This window comes from Natrix helvetica, assembly GCF_964273705.1.
Source record: "Natrix helvetica genome assembly, chromosome: 13".
In the NCBI taxonomy this organism is placed as follows: Eukaryota; Metazoa; Chordata; class Lepidosauria; order Squamata; family Natricidae; genus Natrix; species Natrix helvetica.
In genome coordinates, this window is record NC_138557.1 from 15,837,168 (window position 1) to 15,856,679 (window position 19,512).

A 19,512-nucleotide genomic window follows, 5' to 3' on the forward strand; every position below is an offset into this window, starting at 1 on the left:
AAACTTGCCAAAGGTTGGAAACGCTGTTTTAAAGCAACACAATTATCAACACAGCTATTCAGAAAGAAAAAAACAACAACCTTAAAGCAGCAACCGGGTGCTTTGCAATGGAGAAAGGGTGCAGGGAACAGACTGAAAGGGTTGCGAAGTTCAGCTTTCAAAAGAGCATGAATCCAATTTCAGCTGCATTCTCCCATTTCTGTAGATCAGGGGTGTCCAAACTTGGGAACTTTAAGACTTGTGGACTTCAACTCCCAGAATTCCCCAGCCAGCATGGGGAATTCTGGGAGTTGAAGTCCACAAGTCTTAAAGTTCCCAAGTTTGGACACCCCTGCTGTAGATATAACAGGCTGTGAGAACAACCTTGGAATAACAGACAGGAGGAAAAACTGGACAACAATCTGATAACAGAAATCAGAGTCCAAAGCAGCGATGGGATAGCAATAGCCCTTAGACTTATATGCCGCTTCACAATGCTTTTACAGCCCTCTCTAAGGGGTTTACAGAGTCAGCCTCTTGCCCCCAACAATCTGGGTCCTCCTTTCACCCACCTCAGAAAGATGGAAGGCTGAGTCAACCTTGAGCCTGGTGAGATTCGAACTGCCAAATTGCAGGCAGCTGGCAGTCAGCAGAAGTGGCCTGCAGTACTGCACTCTAGCCACTGCACCACCGTGGCTCATGGGATGGAGAAAGTATTGCAGAAGGGACCCTCCATAATATGCTGGAAAGTAAAGGCTGGGGATGGGGAAGCACTTTCAGACTTACAATATTCAGTTACAATAAAAATTGTATTAGTAATCTAGTTTTGGTTTCCTGATTTGGACTACTTTGAAGGGCTGACAACATTATTGTGCTGCCCCGTTATACACACACACACACACACACACACACACACACAGAGCAAGAGTTTGCAGGTGTTTATTTAAACCCCCCAAACACGTCCTCAAAAAACACCCCTGTTGCGCAGGTCTGAATTCTGAGCTCAGTATGGCAAGAGTCACTGGGTAACCATGTCCAACAGTCACACACAAAGTCCAGGAAAGCAGTCCATGCATCAAATGTGTCAGAATACACAGCACCAGCTCACAAGGCACAGGACTGGGCATATTGCTCCAGCAACGCTCAAGTCCTCGGCATGGGATTAAGTAGGCGATGCCAGTGAAGCCCTTCATGAGAGGCGAGGTTGCCGCCTTGCAAGCAGTCTAGCTGACTGGCACTGTGCCTGGCTCTTCTCTGCCCTACATTTTCTTGGACCGGGAAGAGGTGTGGAGTCCATCTCCTCCTCCTCATCCTCATTGCTAACAGGCAGCAGCTGCTCCCAGTCCTCGCCTGAAGCCTCTCAGCCAACTTGTTGCAGCTGTAGCTCCCCTTGCTCAATCGCAGCTTGTCTGTCCTCCAATCAATGCAGCTGAGGCTGCCCCCCCCCCCCAGGCTATCCCTCTCCAAGCCCCGATCCTGACCAGCACTTGGCTCTGCGCTTTTCTCTGCTGACTCAAACGCATCCTTCTCCTCTGAACTCACATCTGGAATGGGTACAAGGAGGTCAAGTATCTGACCCTGAAAACCTAAGCAGGGTTGAAGGATTTGTCTGAAATGGGCAGTGATGACTAACCTTTTTGTCGAGGCATGCCAAAAGTGGGGGGAGTTTGTGGGGAGAGGTCACGCGTGTGAGTGCTCATACCCATAACGCAATGCCTTCCCCCCATGCATGCGTGCACAACCTTCCCTCCCCCCGTGCATGCACGCAGGCCTCACTGAAGCCTCTGGATTTCTGGTTTGCATGTTGGGCTATTTTTCACCCTCAGGAGTCTTCCCTGAAGCCTGCGTATGGAGAAAAACCGCCCAACGGGGGCCACTGGAAATTTGGGATGAACATCCGGATAGCCTGTTGGGCCGTTTTTCTCCCTCCGGAGGTTTCAGGAGGCATAGGAATGGATTTCCGATTTGCACGTTAGGCTTAAGGAGGCTTCAGGGAAACTTCCAGAGGCTGAAAAACAGCCGAAAATCAAGGCTGAAAATGCTGACAGGGGAACGCCTCGTATGCCCTCAGAAATGGCTCCGTGTGCCACCTGTGGCATGCGTGCCATAGGTTCGCCATCACAGGTCTAGGGTTAGACTTGAAGACCTCCAAGGTCCCTTCCAACTCTGTTATTCTGTTAGAATGAGCCGGAAAACTGCAGAGCTGCCAGGAGATTGGGAAGATGATGCTCGTGGAAGATAACAGCAAACACTCTCAACTTTTCTTCTTGATGCCCCCAGGAACCGCACCGGATCCTGGTGTCTTCCCTGTAGAAAAAGCTTTCTCCATCTTGACTGGACCTGCCTTCCCGGAGAAGGAGGAAGTGCGTTGCAGATTCCTTGGCCAGAAAGCCACAAGTGCCACTTTGTGGGAAAACAGCTGCAGCAGCTTTGAGGTAAAGCCTCAGAACACACTGATGTGTTGTGACATCAATGAGCATCCATCTAAATTAAATTTGACAATTAAATTTGAAAAATAATTACAGGGCAACTCTAATTGTTCTGGGTTCAAAGACAAAAGCCAAGAGGAACTACTCAATCTATCATTATTAATCACAACTGTTAGATTGGGTAATGGATAGGCACACACAGGCTTAACGGTAACAACAGCTCTTTATTATAACACAACAAGTGAGAACAATCCAGCGAAGGTTGAGTCTGACAGCAGCCCTTTCATAGGGAGCTGTCAGACCCTTCGACCAATAGGAACAAACCTCTGTTTAATCCACCAGAACAGAGGACCTTGGTGGAAACCACTGTAGTTAGTATGAGTATCTAACAACAAACACAACAAATACCGTACATCAGTGATGTTGAAAATGTTCTGAAGTGAACATGGCCATATCCAATGATGCAATCTTGGAAGAAAATAGACCGTAGCTCAAAATAAGTCCTTGCTCTGTGCTTCTCTTTCTGCACGTCACATGGAGTTATAGTGACGGTCCGAGCTACAACTACTCTGCAGGAAAAAAGTCAAAGGAGATAGTTTTTAATTTTTAACAAATTACCATGGCAAACCCAGAGTCAGCTGGAAGTTTCTACATTCATAAGTAATCAGAACAGTTTGGTGGTGCTTCAAACCCTTTCTTGGATTGGTCCCACCAATTTACAGTCCCTGTACAATACTAGAAAACCCTTGAAGGCAGGGGATGATGGGATCTGTTGTAGAAGCCAGTCATTGGTAACTGTATGCTTCAGCTCTAATCTCAGGGCTTCTGCAATGAGTTACTGGTCTGGGATAGCAAATACTTCAGGATGGAGAAGAGGGCTAACCCAGACATGGCAATCTGGCTGCAGAGGCTTTCAGCAAAACATGGAATTTTATCAGGCATTTCACAGGCAAACTGAACTCTGCCCATTTATCCTCAAACGTTCTGCGCAGACTCCGTCTCTCGGCAGACACATTAGTGCATCAGGAAGCTGCCAGGCTCAGTGGCCGATCAGTTCACAATTCAAGGAAATAGCTCAGGATTAGCTTCTCCCACACGACCAAGAAGGATAAGTGCAATCCAGGACATTCTTCACCCATTAGGGGTCCTGGATTTGCAACTTAAAGCTTTCCCGCTGGCCCAACAGGACAGGATGGCAAGTGCCTTTCCTGTTTTTCCTCTGGATAGCTGCTCCTCAGAGATACTCTGCTTCTGGATATGGAGGCTTTACTCAGCTGTCACCAGAATACACTGCAAATCAACAGATCTTTGGAGTCCACCCCAGCAGCAACCAAGTTTGAGTGGTGCACACTCATTTGGTAGTTGCACGTGGCTTCTGGAAGTCCATAAGCATCTTTGGGTCGAGTGGGTTTCTAGCCCACGGCTAAGGGGTTAAGTCCTGCCTTTCTGTACCCAGATATGATCAGACTGTCTCATGAAGGAGAATTCCGCGACTTCAAGCACTGCACCTGCACCTGAGCAGAACAGGAACTCGGAGACACAAGAAGCTGACTTGCGCACGTGTGCAGTTATACTTTTGCAAACAGCAGGTGGAGCTTGCGAAGTTCCATTTGTGCAAGTGGCCTCTCCCGCCCCCCTCCGCAAAGCCGGAAAAGTTGGTGGAAGCTGCTCCACAGGGTTTCTGAAGGCCAGCAAAGGTGTTGCAGCTGAAGAAAGAGGTGGAGAAACAGGACTGGTTCTGAGACCTCCACAAGAGTTGCTCATGGACCTCTCACCCAACTCTCAAATTCAAAGAGACCGACAGGAGGTTGGGATCTCCTCCTCCTCCTCCTCCTCCTCCTCCTCCTCCTCCTCCTCCTCCTCCTCCTCCTCCTCCTCCTCTCCTCTCAACAAAGATCCAGTCACAAGAGCTGACCTTGCCAAAGATAGGACCTGCTGCTCACCAGATTCCCCCACTGCTTGTCCCAAATGAACTGTGAATCTACAGCAGGGGCCAGTTCTGGCTTTTCTCCCTTCAAAAACTTTTTAAAAAAAACATGTCTAGATTTTGGGGGTTGAAGACATGTGGGAGGTGCTTGCTTATAGCTCAGGTGAGCCATTCGGCCATCTTTTTGTCAATATTTGACTACCTGAGGAATATTTATCTGGCTAAGACTTGGATAGATTACTCAGACTTGAATCTAATCAGTTCAGGTGTTGTCAGAGTCTAGTCTGCAGCATTTCTCAACCTTGGGTAGCTTTAAGATGGGTGGACTTCCACTCCCAAAATTCCCCAATCATATATGGATTTCAACTCCCAGAATTCTCAAGCCAGCTTGTTGGCTGGGGCATTCTGGGAGTGAAAGTTTGCACCCATAGCATGCTAGCTATGGAATTCTGAGAGCTGAAGCCCACCCATCTTAAAGCTACCACGGTTGAGAAACTCTGCTCCAGGCTGACTCTGCAAAGCTCACAGTAAAACAAGAAAATCAGTAGAAACAGAGAACAGAGAAGATGATGAATCTGGACAACAATATACCAACTTTAACCAATGGTGACAGAGCACACTAACCCTGTCAGATCACAGCAGCTAGGCTGATGCCCCAGAAATATACAATTTTTCAAGTAACTACCCACAACACCATTTAGGGATCATCTTTGAAGTGTCCCTGGAAGCATAAACATAGCAAGCACAGCTTGCAAAGCAGAGGTGTCAAATCTACAAATCAAGGCCTGCTCATCATTGCCTGCACTGCTGCATTCTGACCCTGTTGAAGCTTTCTAATGGCTTTCAGTAGTACCCATGTGGAGCACATTACAGTAATTGAGACCTGAGGGCATTGGTGACTGTCTGGAGGGCCTTCTAATATAGGAGGAAGGGTGCAACTGGCACATCAAATGTGTTATGCCACAGCTGTCACCTGCTCTTAAGAATCCAAGAGGACTCTGCACACTTCTTGAACAGGAAAGGGTGATTCCATCTGAGGCTAAAGACAGAAGAGGCCCAGATCTAGGTGGCCCAAAGACCTACCACCACTTAACTGGAGTCAGGTCCTCCCCAATCAAACCCACATATCACCTTCCAAGTCCATAGGAGAGAACCTCAACAGCCTCCCTTGGCCAGGTGAGCAGGAGAGGCCCTTTTGCAGATGCTGCTGTTGCAGAAGCCATCTACCTGGCTCATGGGAGAGGACTTTCTCCACTGACTCTCAGGTGATGGAATGCTTTCCCCGAGGAGATGCATTGGACTCCCACATATGCACTTAATTTACCCAGCTTTTAAATGTCTCAATTGAATTCAATGATATTGACTTTAATGATAGTGATATTAACAATCATGTCTTACGTTTTATCTCTCTCTACAATTCTCTGCCTGCTTATGTAAGCAGAAAAGCAGGTCATCCATTTCATAATACAGAAATTACGTTTGTTATAATTCCTTGACGCAGAATTTTCTCATCATTTTAATTAGACTTCTTGTTCTTGCATCCCTTGACCAACAAGGCGCCTCTCCTAAAGCGCTGTCGTGGATTCCTGATGTCTTCTGAATTCTCAGTTCTTGCATCCATGCCTGCTTCCATGATCTTATCAGAGAGGAATCCATCCTGGAATGGCTTTTGGGGGTGGCCTCCCCATTAATGTCTGGCCTGCCAGCAAAGCAACTGCAGTCTCCTCGTTTGAGGAGAGGAATGATGCCTTTACATTGAGAAGGAAGGAAGGAAGGAAGGAAGGAAGGAAGGAAGGAAGGAAGGAAGGAAGGAAGGAAGGAAGGAAGGAAGGAAGGAAGGAAGGAAGGTTTGGGGCTTGTTAAACTGTTGCAACACATTCTCTTCATGGAGATGCTTTACATCAAATCTGATAGAGAAGGTGTTAAAAGGTGTTCTTTTTTACTCTATGTAAATTATAGCCGAGGAGTATTAAATGGCCACACAGGTTGGTAGCAGAGGATGGCTACATAGCCATACAGATCAAAATAAACTGTACAGTGTACAGTCATAATAGGCGTCGCTGCTTAACCGTTTCAACTACCACAGGAAAATCTCCTCAGAACCTAAAGGAACCATAGATTATAACCATAGAGGCACACTAAAAACACTGCCATCTACTGGCTGAATAATTCTGTAGTTGTTGCAATACAAAAGACATTCTAACATGTATTCCAACTGAAGGCTTGTTGGGCGTCCCAATTTCTAAGGAACTACACTTGGTGGGCTGTGGCGGCCAACTTTACAAATGCTCTGCTTATAATTAGAGCAACTAAGATGATCAAAGGCCTGGACATTAAAACATATGAAGAACGGCTGCAGGATTTGGGTTTGCCAGTCTAAAGAAAAGAAGAATTAGGCATGACATGATAGCAGTATTCCAGTATTTGAAGGGCTGCCACAAAGAAGAGGGGGTCAAATTATTCTCCAAAGTACCTGAGGGCAGGACAAGAAACAGTGGTTGGAAACTAATCAAAGAGAGAAGCAACCTGGAATTGAGGAGAAACTTCCTAACAGTGAGAAGAATTAACCTGTGGAACAGCTTGCCTCCAGAAATTGTGAGCTCTCCATCACTGGAAGTTTTTAAAAAGAGTCTAGACAGTCACATATCTGAAATAATATAAGTACTCCTGCTTGAGCAGGGGGCTGGACTAGAAGACCTCCAAAGTGCCTTCCAGCTCATTCTATTCTATTCTATTCTATTCTATTCTATTCTATCCTAAATTCTGTTCTATTCTACTCTATTCTACTCTATTCTGAATCAAGGCCAGTTTTTAAAATTATTCCTTGATTTCTTTTAAAAGAAATTCCAGATTTCAAGGAGTCCATCTCTCCCACTTATGCTTATAATTTTCTTTCAAGGGATCCTAGACTGAATAGATTTTTGAGTGTTCAACATCAAGGCAAGCTGGGCAGTAACACCAGCAGGCTCCTTGCCCGGATCTTTCCCATAACAAAATAGGTTTTGCCTTGGCCAGAAAAGCTTCCCACCCACTTGCTGATCCCAACCCGCCCAGGATGAGGTTGGAACAGCCCCTTCTACTGAGGCAGGGGGCCTCTTAAGACCCCCAAAGGTCTCTTGTAGCAGAAAGGGAGCTGCGTTCATCCAGCCTTCTCCTCCTGCCGCAGCACCTGAGCAGAACAGAGGCTCTGTCCCCCTAGGAAACAAGGAGAGAAAAGTAGTGGGATGGGCAAAGCTTCCTTCGGTTACTGGCAGTCTTCAGCACTCAGCTCTCTGGCCTCAGGAAGCGAAGCAGAGGGGAGAGAAGGCAGGCAGGTGGGACTTCTGGGTTGGCTCTCTGGCCCACAGACCACTCCTTGGTGCTGGGGAATTGACAGCAGAAGACCCTCTGCCCCTTTCTCTCTCAAATAGTGACACATCTCCCTCCTCCAGATTAGGCGCTCCAGCACTTCATCCTTATTATTTGCTTATTTTATTAGATTTAAAGGCTGGCTGGCTTTGGGTGGCTTACTTTTCAAAGTAAGAAACAATATTAACAGAGAAGGCAAACTCCCCACACCGGGGGCTGAGCAGCTGCCGCACTGGACGGTCTGAGAGAACCCAGGATGCCTGTCTTTATGGGTATCCAGCAGTCTCCCAGAAGACAGGCAACTGTGAAAGCCCGCTCTCGCTCTGCCCCACTGATTAGAGGTGGCTGTGAAGGAGGGCAAGTTGATCGTGGGTTAAAGGGGGTCAGCTAAAGAACTGTTTCTCCCATTTCCTATCCCTGACAGTGTTCCACCCCAGCCAAAATCCAACACTTCTTCTGCGGCAAAGAAGAACAGGCAGCCAAAGAGCCCCCCTCCGTCGCACTTCCCTTGCCATCTGCCAAGCTCTGATGCCCAGGGATCGGCTGACAGGCTGCAGCATTGGCAGGAGAAGAGTGAGGTAGCCAGCCCTAGCTTTGGAAAGCCCAAAAGCAAAAGGCCAGTCTCTGTCTCTGTCTCTGTCTCTGTCTCCCTCCCTCCCTCCCTCCCTCCCTCTCTCTCTCTCTCTCTCACTCACTCTCTGTGCATGCCCCACAGCCGCTGGACCAAAGGAGGGCTGGGTAGATCTTGCTACAAGGTGAGCGGGAGGAACACAAAGGCAGAGAGCTTGCCCTGGAAAGGGCAGGAAACCCCTCTTTAGACACGATTGGGGACAAGTTGCTTTTATGGCAAGTGGAGGTGACCTCAGGTGGTTTTATTCTCTACATTTCGGAGACACCGTCATGGAGGAGGGTGCAGAGAGAGTGAGGCCTCAACCTTCACTTCCTTAAATAATTCCCTCTGAAGGGCTTCAGCTCTTGCATCCCTTCCCGGCTTCAGTGAGAATTAGGAGACGATCAGCCCAGGGGTGAAACCTACTTACTTTCGCTATCAATTTGCAAATGGGAGTACACGTGCCATCTCTGGGCATGCACAGAACCTTCTGTGCATGTGCAGAGTGTCAAAAATAGAACTGATGACATCTGGGCAGGTGGGCGGAGCCTCTAGCAAGCACGCCTGCAGTGTCATATAAATCGCACGTCACAGCTGATCGCCAGAAAAAACAGTTCGCCCAAACCAGTAGCATTTTTATTACCAGTTCGGGCGAAACTGTAGCATTTTTTACTACCGGTTCGGGTGAACTGGTCCAAACTGGTAGCATTTGACCCCTGGATCAGCCCAACCTTTTCACTTCCTCACTGGCTTCTCTTTTAGCCCATTTGTCTCAGAAATCTGATTATTTCATAGTTGCTCGTCCCTCCAGGACAGGGGTCTCCAAAATTGCCCAATTTAAGACTTGTGGACTTCAACTCCCAAAATGTCCTAGCCAGCTATGCTTATTCATAATTGTTCTTCCTTCAACTGCACTCCTAAAACACAACCCTGCAAGGAAGGCTGGCTGAAAGAAAGAGTCCAGAGCTATTCAGAAAGTCCCCGAGCTTAAGTTAATGAATGTCTGGAAAATATTAAATTCAACAGAACCCCTGTCCTAATGCAGAATTTCCTTCTGCAGGAGCCTGTTCAGTCTCACTTAAAGGGCAAGCTAGCCAAGTGTTTGAGGGGGAAAGACAAGGGATCAAACTATTTTCCAAAGCACCAAAAGGCAAGATGAGAAACAATGGATGGAAACTAACCAAAAAGAGAAGGAACCAAGAATTAAGGAGAAATTTCCTGACAGTGAGAACAATCAATAACTTGCCTTCAGAAGTTGTGGGTGTTCCATCACTGGTGGAGGCTTTTAAGAAGAGACTGGATAGCCACTAGTCTGGAATAGTGCAGGGTCTCCTGTTCAAGCAGGGGTTGGACTAGAAGACCTCCAAGGTCCCTTCCAACCCTATTAGTCTATGTTCTAAGCAAAGAAGCATTTTCAAAGTAGTAATACAGGTCAAGCTATCCTAATAGGCAGTCCACTGGGGCTGTGTGCCAAGGTCAATCCAAAAGTCACCAACTGAATCCCTGCATTGTTAAGCTGGCCCAAAATGAAGACACACTCAGGGCAGCCACAGCCAGTCAGCTCCATTCCACCAACTTGGCTTCATCTTGTCTCTGGGCTTTAGTTGTTCTTCTACGCACCTTTGTTAAGCAGTGTTTCCTTGGTTAAGCTGACAGTACGCAGTGACAGCTAGTTATAAAATCCTCTTATCCTTTGCCACCCAAACATGACAGATATGGTCAGACAACCAGCAAGGAGTGGAATCAACGAAATGTTGAATAATGAAATGCTCCTAAGGATTAGCTTTGGGGAAGCAAACGCTACACTGGCAGAGTTTCCTGCTCACTCAGGGATGGGTGAAGAACAGCCCTTGCACTCCGAGTGTTGACATCGGCAGGTCCTTCTTCCACCTTTGCTTTAGATGTGGCATATGCTTCATCACTGAAGGTTTTCAAGAAGAGACTGGACAGGCACTTGTCTGGAATGGTGTAGGGCAGGGGTGTCCAAACTTGAAAAAGTGTTTTTGGGACCACCATGACCTGGATGAATGAGAATCCCCATAGACCAGGGGTGTCCAAACTTGGCAACTTTAAGACTTGTGGACTTCAACTTGGCCAGTGGCCTTTGCTTGCCTTTGTACACACCATACGTTCCTTCACCAATCTTTTCTATCTTAGTGTAGTCATCCATCACTCCAAAGAATTTGAGAGCTCCTCCGCCGGTGCCTCCGCGGCGCAAGAACCTCCTGGACTGAAAGCACCGTAGCCGCCCTACGAGCAACGTCAGCAGATTCAAATTAACCACAGAGTTTATACCAGCGATGGTGAACCTTTTTTGGCTCGTGTGCCATAAGGGGGGAGTGCAGGGGGGTTGTGCGCGGGCATGCTGCACCCATAGTGCAATGCATGACACCCCCCACAGTGCGCATGCACACATGAGAGGCGCTCTTCTCCATTCTTTGCATGCATGGAAGTAGGACTGTTTTTACTCTAGTAAGCCCACACTTGGACTATTACATCCAGTTTTGGCCACCCCAATACAAAAAAAGAAGTTGAGATTTTGGAAAGAGTTCAGAGAAGAGCAACAAAGATGATTAGGAGCCTAGAAGCTAAATCAGATGAAGAACAATTGCAGGGACTGGGTACACCTAGTCTAGTGAAAAGAAGGACTGGGGGTGACATGACAGCAGTCTTCCAGTATTTGAGGGGCTGCCACAAAGAAGAGGAGGGCAACTTAATTTCCAAAGCACCACAGAGCAGGACACAAAACAATGGATGGAAACTAATCAAAGAGAGAAGCAACCTAAAATTAAGGAGAAATTTCCAAAAAGCGGAACAAATTGTTTTTAGAAGTTGTGGTTTTCAAAAATAGACTGGACAATCATTTGTCTGAAAGGGTATCTCCTGCTCAAGCAGGGGGTTGGACTAGAAGACCTCCAATGTCCCTTCCTACTATGTTACTGTTACTCCAACAGGAAGCACATCATTCTTGAACTGAATTTGTTGTTTCAGTGCCTCTTTGTCTACTCTGCAGCATCCCAAAATGGTGGAAGGGTCATCAAAAGGGAAATTATTATGAGCGAAGGTGAATCTACATGTCGCAGGATAATGTTGCAGGATCTAATCTGTGTCGGTCACCAGACCAGAGGTTTAGCCTCCTGAGCTTTCGGACTCATGCTGGAGCCCTCCCTCAGGGAATCGAGTCCAAAAGCTCAGAAGACTAAACCTCCAGGTGACCGGCACAGATTGGATCCTGGGGGAAATTATTACACTATCGAAGGAAAGGTCAATGAAGAAAGAAACCTACACACTTGTCTATGTATTTCAGACAAATCCATCATGACTCACTTCTCTTTTCCATTAAATGCTGTTACAAAACGAGCAAGTTCAAACCCGCCAATGCTTCAAGATCTTTGGATACGATTGTGAAAGCAAATAAACCCCTTCTCCTGAGACAGTGCTAGGTTCTATCATGGAAGCAGCCATTCAACCAAGCTTTATTACCACTTTCTGTCAAATACACAAAGCAGCCGTTTCAGTTGAGTCTGTGCAACAAGGCAGAGGATTGCTTGGGTGCTCCAGAGCAATTACCCTGGCCTGGTGTCTTCCAAATGTTTTGGATCTCTGATCCCATTATCCCCAACCTGCATAGCTGGCAAAACAAAGCCTGTGCCTTGGCAACCACCATGGACTGATGCCTCTTCTGTCGTTCAGCCACATGCAAAGCAAGACAGATGGATAACTGTTAAGAAGTTAACCAGAAAAATATGAGAAAGGGAATGTATATTTAATATTACATGTCTTGACAGTAGCAAGAATTGTATTTGTACTCCACTGGAAAAATGAGGAAACATCTACAGAAGAAGCAATAATTTAAAAAAAAGCATTAGACTGTGCAGAAATGGACAGACTGACACTGAAAATAAAAGAAAAAGAAGGCACAGACCATTTTCAAACATGGGGCTTGTTTTACAAATGGCTAGACAACAGAGGTAGAAATTAGGATCCGGAAAATCTATTTAGGATCTATTATGTAAGCAAACTAACCCAGACAACATGCTGTCCACAAAGCACTTGTGCATATAAAGAGAAAACGAATGAATGAATGAATAAGAAGGTAGCTGGGCTTCCTTCTCCCCTTCCAGATGGCCATGTGGCCAAAGAGTTGTGCAAGCTTATTTAGTTGCAACAGAGAGAGCACTTCAAATGCAAGACCTGTGGCAGAGATGACAATTGACAGCGGAAGGCTGAGAGGAAGTAGAAATATTGCTCGATCCGACTTGGTTCTGCTTTGGTTTAACCTTGCTTTGCCTTCCCAAATGAAGCCTGAAGTGATTTACTGTGACATGTCAAAAGAAGTCCTGTACAAGGATGTTTAAAACAAAATAAAGCTGCAGCAACCATCCATCAATAACATTTCTGAGTCTATCCATAACATTTCGGTTCAATACAGTTCAAATAGTCACAAACACAAGACCCTAAGAAGTACCAGCCAATGGACCAAGAGGGAGAGAACTAGAAGGAAACCAGGTTCCTACCAAAATGCTGCACTAATTTTTTTAAAAATGTATTGTTTATTCTTATTAAACACATTTATATAGTTGCCCAATTCACACATAAGTGACTCTGCATTCCCTGCGGTGGCTTCCTTTAAATTAGTGGCATCTTTGTTGCATGCAGATTCTAGACTTTTGCCTTTCACTTCCTTCTGCAATAAGATTTTGCAGGGAAGGTCTTTATGATTTATTTATGCCTTAACTTGCAATAATCTGTTCAGCAGCCAAGGGCGATAAAGGTGGAATAATAAATTTTCTCAACAATCAAAACTGACCACAGTAATGGCATCTCTAGAATGGAAAATGCTTACTGAAATTGAAATAAGGAACATATGTAGATGAAATTATGAAATAGTACCCCATTCCTGGTTTATTATTTTAGAAATATTATTAGTACTTATTTATTATTTATTTTAAAAAGTTAGTCCCTTTTAATAATTTAAACAATGCAATCAAAAGACGAACAGAGGTAGATGCAAGCATTTCGTATTGACTCATCAGTACCTACATTACAATAACCGTAAGCTCCAGCAAGTCTATATTGTTTATATTATTTATTTATCATATTTGCATAGCTGCCCATCTCGCATGAAGGTGAATGCATATTCAAAAGCCTTTTATTCTTAGTACATAATGCTCATATTGGTATCTTATGTTTATCACTTTGCGGTTGTATCTTATGACTTATGATTGTTATTCTACAATTTATGATTTATCACTTTGTGGCTTGTATGTGTAGTGAGAGTTTATGCAGCAGGGAGAAATTCCTTTTGTGTTGAATCACACATGGCCAATCAAGAATATTCTATATTGTCCAAACCATTCCAAAATGGCAAATCCAGAAAAAGACAAAACGCCACTCCATTTTAACCCTTGTTGAAATCAACTTCCAGGTCCATGAGTCACAGTTCTCCTACGTGCTGAGCCTGTTTTCCTTGACCGAAAACCTTCTATAGTTCCTTCAGACTTTGCAAAATCAGTCACGTTGGCATTCACTTGCTTCCAAACTGTCTACCTTGTTATTTTAACAGATGAAAGGTTTCTAATTCCCTGCAAAAAGGTGCGCATATGCCTGCAGCAGGCCCCCAAAATTGTTAATGAACTGAATTTCTTGATTGATTGACAGCAGAGCCAGACTTTCACTGCCTCACAATCCATCTAGCCAGCAACCCTCAATTTCCCTTCTTCCCTCATTTCATAAAAGAAGCTTTTGAGAAAATAAAGGAGAAGGGACAGAGCCAGTTAGCTACCTGTAACCAAGATTTTTGGCGTGGCCATCTGGGTATTCATAGGGATGAGAACTTTACAGATTACAGATTAACAGAGTTGGAAGGGACCTTGTAGGTTATCTAGTCCGACCCCCTGCCCAAGCAGGAGACCTTACACCATTTCTGACAGATGGCAGTCTAGTCTCTGCTTGAAAGCTTCCAGGGATGAAGCTCCCACGACTTCTGAAGGCAACTTCTGTTCCATGGGTTGATCGTTCTCACTGTCAGGAAATTCCTCATTTCCAGGTTGAATCTCTCAATCAGTTTTCATCCATTATTCCTTGTCTGGCCTTTGGATCCTTTGGACAATACCTTGACCCCCTCCTCTCTGTGGCAGTCCCTGAGATATTGGAAGACTGCTATCATGTCTCCCCTGGTCCTTCTCTTCACTAGACTAGCCACGCCCAGTTCCTTCAACTGTTCTTCATATGTTTTATTTCTTTTAATTTCTGGCCCAGTGTCTCTCAACCATAGCAACTTGAAGGTGTGTGGACTTCATCACCCAGAATTCCCCAGCCAGCATACGTGAACTTCAACATGCTGGCTAGGGAATCATGGGAGTTGGAATCCATACATCTTAAAGCTGTTGAGATTGAAAAACCCTGGGCCAGAGGCTCTGAAGGTGCCTTTTCAAAAGACAACTTGACTTACTTGTTTTTCCCTTGAAGACATTTCGCTTCTCATCCAAGAAGCTTCTTCAGTTCAGTTCAGCTTCTTGGATGAAGCAAAACGTCTTCAAGGAAAAACAAAGTCCAGTTGCCTTTTAAAAAAAGCACCTTTGAAACAACCAGGACCTGGATAAGTGAGAATCTCCACAGACATCTGGGCTAGAAGATTTTTTTTTCCTTGGGTGGGAGGCCAATCACACAAAAACAATGGTTGAAACAGAAAATACAATAATCTGGATAGATGACACAAGATATTGCTCTGGTTTATTACTATTTTTTTGGAATCTCCAGAAAACTTTTAAAATTGTATTTTCTTCACTAGCTTGTACAGAGAAGATAAGAATATGAGACGAGGTCATGACACATAAGTTCCACAACAAAAATAAATTAAACCTGGCACAGATTCCTAGCTAAAATGTTTTTACCCATTTCTACAGAAATAGAAGGCTCTTGAAACAGATGATCCCTCTGCTTCAATCACCTACATTTCTTGGGATTCTAATAAACTAATTCTAAGGTTGCTGGGGACACGGACACACACAAACATTTTACAAGTTTCCGTTGACAGGTTTCTCTCTGAATTTTCCCTTGGGTTGTAAAGTCCTATGTTCTTCCATCTTGAACAGAGAGATTCTCAGGGGATGTGACAGAGAATCTCACACCCTTGTGCAATTGTATGCGGGCCTGACCTCAGACACTGTTCGTGAAAGAGCACTGGCATCTTCAAGGCCGTTTGTCCTGAGAGTGGAATTTCACCAGCCCAAACACCTCAAAGTTTCCCACAGCATCATGGCGATGGTGGATTGGCTCCACACGGACAGGCCACAGGGGGAGAGTCTTGGGAAAACCAGGGGTTTTAACTCTGTATTGGTGCACCGGAATTTTAGATTCCTCTTGACCAGTGGCGTAGCGTGGGGGGTGCAGGGGGGGCCGGCCGCACCGGGCGCAACATCTGGGGGGGCGCGCTCGCACTCGCAGCTCTCTGCTGTTGACTTGCATGTATTTCAAGGCTGAATTTGAATTGAATGAAGCCGAGGAACGCTTCCCACGTTTAATACAAAAGAGACGTGAGCAGGTCTTCCCGGGGTCGAGAGCACGAAAGAGGGCCAAAGTTTTCTTCTGCAGATCTGGGTCTCTTGAAGACTGCTGGGCAGGGCGAGGGACGTTAAGAACGCGATACGTTTAAATTAGAGCAAGTGAAGACCTCGGGCGGCTTTTCTTTTCCTATTTTCCCAGAACCGAGGGAAGAAAATGATTCTGCTTCGGGCCTATAGAGGGCGCTGCGAGCTTTGTTAAGGAGGACGGCTGCTTCAGAGCTCCCTTCATGTCCCTAGTCCAGTGGTGTAGCGTGGGTTGCCACGGGTTAGGGGGCGCAAATTACTTGCCTTGCCCCGGGTGCTGACAACCCACGCTACGCCACTGCTCTTGACTGTCCTGCAATCAGCATCTCTTAGTAAAAGTGCCTTTTCACTTCAAACGGAGTCGAGAGTTTTACTTTCCTAAGGGATCAGACTGAGGCAGGTATGACAGTGGCAAAAATTAAAATATTTTTTTAATTTATTTAAATACTTAAATAGAATCGTTAAATTGTCCCATAGCGAGTTGTCCTGTGGCAAGTTCAACGTGACGAGTTGGCCACAGTGAGTTGACCATGGAAAGTTGCCCCATTCCCTGCTGAGCCTAGTCCCAGACAAGATCCCTCCTTCCCAAGCAATGGACATTTCACGCCCAGGAAGCTTTCAAGGGCCTCAATCAGAGGGGGGGTGTGCTCCCGGTTTGGACCAGTTCAGCCAAACTGATAGTGGTAATTGGGCGGGGGTCACCAAACCAGTAGTGACGGCTGGCTGGCCACGCCCCTGAACCGGCCTGCTCCGATGCTCGCCCTGCCTTGCCTTCGCTCTGTGCATCCACAGAACTGCCGGCTGCCTACACTGGTAAGCATTTGCGCTAGCCTAGCCCCTCCTCCCCACCGGCCAGCATCTCCCAAAGCCGCTGCCATTGCAGCCCCAGCAGGGACGGAGCCAGCATGCTGGAGAGGGCAGCGGTGGCAGGAGAGGGCGGCAACCCCAAGATGGGGAACGGTGGACACGTGCAATGAGAACCATCTCAGATGGAAAGTCTCAGTGCAAATCTTGAAAGGGGAGTCTTGAGAAGAGAAGGAAAGAGCCTGGGGGCTGCAAGGCAAATGTTCTTGAGGGGCGGGAAGCAGCTTTGCCCCAGAAGGGGCCAAGAGAGAGGGGCCACCAATATTCCCGGCCCTGTGAGCAATAGCCAAGATGACACTCTAGGCTAAATTTACACCCCTGACTAGAAGGGGAGACAATCTTTTAAGCGGCTTAAAATTACTATTGAAATGTAAATGTCCATGTACTAATGGCAGAGGAAGGTATTAATCACAGGACTAGAAAAGGTTAACAAAGATGAAAGAGCTTCCAGTTTGTGTAAAAAAAAAACCGAACTAGAGATTTGTGGTTTTGATGATTAGACAGGATAGTTTATGGAAAGAAGAGAAATATGATGCAACTTTAGAGACATAGGTTAAAATTTATCTGTACTTATAACCACTGTGAAGAATATTCAAAGCCATTTCTTTGTATCTTTTTTTTTCCTTTTCTCATTTTCCTTCACACTTTCCCCCCCCCTGTTCCTTGCATATTGTGCTTTTTCTTCTATTTCTTTCTTCCTCACTTCATATTAGTTTGTGTTAATTTTCATCTTTTTGTTTAAACGTTTTAATAAAAATTATAGAGGAAAATGAGGGGAGTGCTAACCTAAACCCCCCAAAAAAGGACAAGGAGATTGGGGGTGGGGGGGTCCGGGACAGCTTTCCACAGCCATCTTGCTGTGCCCATCTTGCCACAGAAAACTCGCCACGGCCTACTTGCTGTGGGACAAGACTTACAATAACATCAAGAATTCCAGCTAGCCGGCTTGGCCTAATTCCATCTTTCCCACCTCAGTTTTATTTCTAAATTTTTAGGATTGGTTTTAGGGTCTGTTTTTAATGTTTTTAATTTTTATAAATTTGTACAGGGGCTGTTTAATTTGATTTTTAGCTGTGTATATGATTGTTTGTATGTTTTTAAATTTATTCCTGTACACCGCCCCGAGTCCCTCCGGGGAGAGGGGGCGGTCTAGAAATTTAATAAATTATTATTATTATTATTAAGAAATGGAGGGATAGGATCATCAAAGAAGGGATGCCAAAGGAGGCTGCCGAATGAAAAGTGAATGACAAAAATTAAAATAATTCATTAATTTTAAATAATTACATTGAGTGGTTGAATTGTCTCACAACAAGTTTTCCCGCTGTGAGTTGGCCTTGGTGAGTTGCCCCATTTCGGATTGGAGGGGGGCTCAGGAAAGATGATCCCTCCCAAGATGCTTAAGAAGGGGCACATCTGAAGGGCAAACGCCCTCTGCACCCTGGAGCTCCAGACCCTGAGTCTCATTGGGGGAGGGGCTGTTTGGACGCAAGGCAGAGTCCGTCAGGAAAGGGTCTTGCACCAACTTGGCTCAAATAGACGGAGTTTTGCAACAGAAGTGAGCTCACGGTAGCCTCTGGGAATGGGGGACGGCTGATTGTGTCCCAAATTCTTTCAGAGCAATTCATGTTACAAATAGTTAACAGATTAACAGAGGTGGAAGGGACCTTGTACTCTAGGTCATCCAGTCCAACCCACCCCATCCAAGCAGGAGACCCTACACCATTTCTGAGAGACGGCAATCCAGTCTCTTCTTAAAAGCTTCCAGTGATGAAGCGTCCACAACTTCTGGAAGCAGCTTCTGTTCCATGGGTTGATTGTTCTCACTGTCAGGAAATTTATCCTTATTTCCAGATTGAATTCCTCCTTGGTCAGTTTCATCCATTATTTCTTGTCTGGCCTTCAGGTGCTTTGGATGATAGCTTAACCCCCTCCTCTCTGTGGCAGCCCCTCAAATATTGGAAGATGCTCTCATGTCTCCCCTGGTCCTTCTCTTCCATTTCATTCTTCTCTTCCAAGAACTAAATGATTTCGTTCTGTTTCTGTGCTTGTTCTGTGGCCTCCTCTGTACATTGCAGCCACAGAGACCACACAGTGGGATGGGGGGGTTTGTTGGCATTGTGAAAAAAGCTCCTGTAAATCCCTCTCCCCCTCTCCCCTTTGGTAGTTTCCACCCTTGTGTGAAAAGGGGGGAAGGATTATTGGGGAAGGGACGCACAAGTGATCTCGCTAGAGATTCACATCCTGCACAAAATTGATTCAATTATTATTATTCTTTATCAAATTGAAACAAGCGCCGCCTGACAGGGCTCCATCCGTCTATCTCGCAACTTTACTACCAGGGTGGAATGGAGGGGGAGGGCACCTCTCCAAGGAAGGTCAGGGGAATCTATCATTGGAAAATAATAGTATCTGCCTCGAATTGCCCATGACCCCCACCAAGGAAGGTTGGGAATAAAGTGATTAAAATAGGTGAGCTTGAAGCGCTCCAGGTCTACCTGCAGATACTCAGGGAAAGTCTTACTGGCCCCCTTTCTGTGATTTTCGTGGGGCTGGAGGTGGTGGGAAAGAGAAGCTAAGTGCACCCATGCCGCTTTCTTGCATGGTTACCGAAGTAGCTTGGACTGCCTTCTTCTGGGAAGTGCTTACAATTTCCCAATTTAGCCAAAAGCTCTAGAAACCGGTGGAAACTCTTCTGACCTAGGCTTCCCCAGAAGCACGAAGCTGAATCCTTGTCCCGATGAACCCCTTTTATTTAATTTA

At 45.8% G+C, this 19,512-nt stretch overlaps 1 protein-coding gene across 2 annotated transcripts in view; it reads right to left on the reverse strand.

The window, feature by feature from the left end:
* RAB26 (RAB26, member RAS oncogene family) overlaps window positions 1-19,512 on the reverse strand; it is a 214,351-nt gene that overhangs the window by 60,535 nt on the left and 134,304 nt on the right. The window lies entirely within an intron of this gene.